Source organism: Alosa alosa, chromosome 22 (assembly GCF_017589495.1).
Source record: "Alosa alosa isolate M-15738 ecotype Scorff River chromosome 22, AALO_Geno_1.1, whole genome shotgun sequence".
NCBI lineage: Eukaryota > Metazoa > Chordata > Actinopteri > Clupeiformes > Clupeidae > Alosa > Alosa alosa.
Window position 1 is genome coordinate 22,539,504 of NC_063210.1, and position 4,797 is coordinate 22,544,300.

The window sequence follows — 4,797 nt, forward strand, 5'->3', positions numbered from 1 at the left end:
AGTTGCTAACAATTTCCCATTGCCAACCAACTAAGTTGCTAACAGGTTAGCAATTATGGTTTTGGGAAACACACCCCACACTTGCCAGCCTAACCACATTTTGCATATACTGTATATCTGCGTTTTTGACATTGGAAGTACTCTTAGTAGGCTACACTTTTTCCCTCTTTCATAAATATGACCTGGTGCACAGTTGGCTTGCCAATAAGCTCTGAACCAGCTTAAAAGCTTTTGACCAATCACAATAATTTCCCTTGATTTCATCCATTAGCTAAGCAGGAATGATAGAATGTGCTAATGCCACAAGTCAGTACCAGCACTCTTCATCTCTTGTTCCCCCTCTTCCTTCTGCATGTCTGGCTCCTCAAGTGACCGCTCATGAGCTCTTTTACAGAGGTAAACGGACTTAAAGCCCCCACCGTCGACTTCAAGGCAGCGCTGTGACCGTCAACTTCAAGGCACCTAGCCTTAACCGTAACCGTAACCGTAACCCTAGTGCCTTCCATGCAGCGCAGCCTGGAAGACGACGTTGGGGGCTTAAAACACCAAACACCTAAACGGACAGGGAGGGATGTGGATTAAGAATTAAGTTATGTATGTATTTGCAAGCTAGTTTGGTTGTTCATAAGCTGACAAAGTTTACATTGTCCATGTAGGCTTATGCAGGCGGTTAACATAACTTTTCATAGTAGGCCTATCCTCCCTGTTTATAACCTCAACTAAAGGGTAGGCTACTCTCAAGAGCACAGTTTTGCAAATAGCAATATCTCGCAATGTTACTAAAAGTGTTTTTTTCAAAAACATTTCAAAAAGAGAGAGGCTTGAATGTGTCAATGCTTATCAATTGTGCTATGTTTCAGTGATGACTGACAAAGTAATTATCTTGCCTTTTTAACAGAACATACACAGAAACATAAACAGAACACTTTTAATTACCTATGTCTATTTCATTTCATTTCATTTCATTTATTTATTTAAAGGACAGTGCACATTAATCAACATTTCTGTAAATGTGCCAGTGTTAGCCAGCAGGCTAATTTTCAAATTTCAAGTCCATTGGCAAGATATTATACTAGGCACATGGTGGCTAGAAAAAGGAACAAATTAAATCACACAGCAATTGATATACAGCAATAAAACATAATGCCATATGACTGGCTCCATTAAAACATTTAAAACATAAGACATATAACCATACAGCCATACAACCCTTAAGGGATCAATAAAGTAACCATCTATCCATCATACATACACCATGGGTTACAGGACAGCTAAACTACAGAGGCAGACAAACATTAATGTATTATGAGAGGTGCTCACATTTTTGTATGCTTAAAAGCATGTCAAAAGTATGTCAATGTCTTGATTGACCCCCACATTTTCATAAGTTCTCAGGGCTTTCAGGAACCGTGGGAACCCAAGTGACCATTAGAAGGTTGGCATGTTCTCCTTAGCAACATTCAAGACACACAAACAGCATCTTAACATATAATGAGATAAAAGGTCAAGTGTTCCTACTGTCCATAAAAGAGAACAGGACTGTCCCACTTGCCTTAAATGGAAATACCTAGACTAGATGTTGCAATCTCTAGTGTTTGCACAACTTCTAATTCAGAGGTTCTTGAAGGATGGCTGCTATAAGGCTTTACCAGCGGGACACATCCTCAGTTGTGTACCTCAGCATCACAGGGTGTTATTATCACAATACTCCCAATTATCACAATACACCCTCTGCTGAGGCAGACCCACCACAGGTTGATCAAGCCTGGGTGTGTGTCCCACGGTTAGCTGTTCGCCTTAGCAGCCCAGGTGGTGTCGCTCCTCTTCAGGAACAGCCAATGGCTTGTCCTCTCGGCAGTGTTGGCCAGCACTTTGATGGCTTGTCCTCTCGGCAGTGTTGCCCAGCTCTTTCATGGCTTGTCCTCTTGGCAGTGTTGCCCAGCTCTTTGATGGCTTGTCTGTGAGCCTGACCCCTGACTCCGACCTCCCTAAGGAGGAACATCATGACGTTGCAAGGGATTCTGGGAAGGAGTTGACATTGCAAAGTCAGTGAAAAACTGCCCATTCTTTTTTTAAAACATTTATCTATAGCTGTTTGTGTGTGTTACATTTATACCTGCATCACAGAAATTACTTGGATTCTGTATTCAGTTTCAGCCAATTCTTAAATCAGGATTTGGTGCATCCCTTATGTGCATGTTAGTGCATGTGTGGCTGTGTCTTCATACAAGGAAAAAGTTGTAGTTTATCTTGGAATCATATCAAGGGAATTAGGTGAGAGACAGAGAATGTGTGGGTGTGTATTGAAGAGTTTAGCATGAGTAATGTCAGCTCTGTTGTCACGCAACAATTTCATAGACCATTGAATGCACACTGAATGCATTGACCCGTATTTGGATGTCTAGTGTGTGTGTGTGTGTGTGAGAGAGAGAGAGAGAGAGAGAGAGAGCATTCACCTGTATTGTGTGTGTGTGAGGGAGAGGGAGAGAGCATTCACCTGTATTGTGTGTGTGTGAGGGAGGGGGAGAGAGCAGGGGGAGACAGCATTCACCTGTATTGGGTGTGTTTGAGAGAGGTGGCAAAACATTACTGAATCATCTGTGCAGGTAGGGGCGAACAATAAACAGCAAAGAGGGAGGGGTGCCCATTTTCCGTCCAGGAGTTTACACCTTTTTGCAATAGCTGCACGAAAACTCTGGCTGTAAAGGGCTTAAAAAGCAAAGGATATTGTTAAAAATCTTGGCTTAATTGACAATCATCTAAATTTAAACAGCCACATGAAAGCAATAACTAAATCAGTCTTTTACCAGCTCAAAAACATTTCCAAACTTAAAGGGCTAATGTCAAAACATGATCTAGAAAAATTTGTTCATGCATTCATCTCCAGTAGAGTTGATCACTGCAATGAGCTTTTCACAGGCCTTCCAAAAAAGATTATCATGATACAAAATGCAGCGGCTAGGGTTCTCATGAAAACTAAAAGAACTGACCACATTACTTCAATAAGTCCCTGCATTGGCTTCCAGTAAGTTACAGAATTTACTTTAAAGTGCTTCTGCTTGTTTATAAATCGCTAAATGGAATGGGACCAAATGACCTAGCAGTCAGCAGTCAGCTTCAGCAGTACACACCTTCCAGACCTCTCAGGTCTCAGGAGAAAATAAATACTTGTTAGTAAAACCTAATGTTAGAACTAATGTTAAAGCAGCTTATAGTTGCTATGCAGTTCAGCTCTGGAACCAACTTTCAGATGAGATCAAAGCCCCAGCTGTAGCCAGTTTCAAATCTAGACTTACTGTAAGACCAAACTTTTCTGTGATGCTTTCAGCTAACGGATCAAATGTTCATTGCCCAGTTCGCAGAGCACTCTTCGGCTGAGTACTATTGTTCCTTGTAGTACTATTGCTGTCCTTAGTTGGGCAAAGGGGGATTCTGTGAAGTAGTTGTCCTGATATTCTAACAAAATAGACAGATCGGGCATAATCAGAGTGTAACGGCTCATTTCGCACCGTCATTTGGCGGGGTTTCGATGGTTCACCCAGCCTAGTCCATAGGCATCCGATATTGTTTAATTTTCCGATTGAGATATCCACGTGTTTTACTAATCAACCAAACTGGATAATTACTCTGTAACTGTAACTAACAAACTAGATCCTAATAGAAAGCTGTTAGCTTCCCTAAGCTACAGGTAGGCTTATAAGGTAGGCCTATTTACAACATAAATTGTCAATAGGCTATGCTGGCGACACAAATAAAATCTCCTTTGAAAACCAATGGCTTACGCCTTACAGTATCAAGCGGACTTAAACTGCCATATCGTGGCGAAAAGTTGTAATATAATTCACGCAGCTCCATGAGTCAAGGAAAGCGCGAATGAAGGAGCCACTTCTAAATTGAACCAACTACACCAGTGTTTCTTAAAGTGTGGTCCGGGGACCACTGGTGGTCCGCAAGCTATCCGAAGTGGTCCGCGAGCAGACTTGGTAAAATATAATATAGATGAGTTGTTTGCAATATTGAACCAACTTGTATGTAAATCCAAACAGTTCTGCAACACTATCTATGACAGTTTAAATCATATAAATCCTCTGACACAATAAGCAAAGTGCAAAGACAGTAAGCAAGGTGGTTCAGTGAGTAGGCCTATTGTAGGCTAATATACTGTTGAAGTAGGTCTAATCTTTTTTTTTTTAGCTCTTTGGTCCGTGCGTTTCTTTTTTAGTGGTTAAGTGGTCCTTTGTCTGAAAAAGTTTGAGAAACACTGCACTACACAGTAGCTTAAGGTGTGTTGCTAAAGCAGCCATAATGAAATGAAGGTGTCATTGTTTGGATACTTCACACACACGTGCTTTTTAATTTCACAGACTACAACTACCAAGCTGGAATCAAAGCACATCAATTCCCCTCTCACACCCTGCACGCACTTAAAACAAATAAACAGGCGTCTCAGTTTCACGCATGTATAGGCAAAACTGTGTCAGACCGGTGTAACATTGGTAAATCTTCCATTGCACAGAATGATTTTGTAGCACGTGCAACAAATGACAGTCGAAAGATACAATTACAGTGCTGCTATCAATTTGCTTGGTATAACCGCATTTATAGTTTTCTACAAATGCAATCAATCAAATTGGCCTCCATCACTCAACCAACGCTAACGGTAACATTACCTAGGTCCTTATTGATATTATAAGATTAATGTACCTGCAGTAAAAACCAAGCATGTCCGATAAACATCCTCAGATTTATTTCGGGCTTCAAGAAGAAATGGGAATTACATTTCAAGTTAACATCATC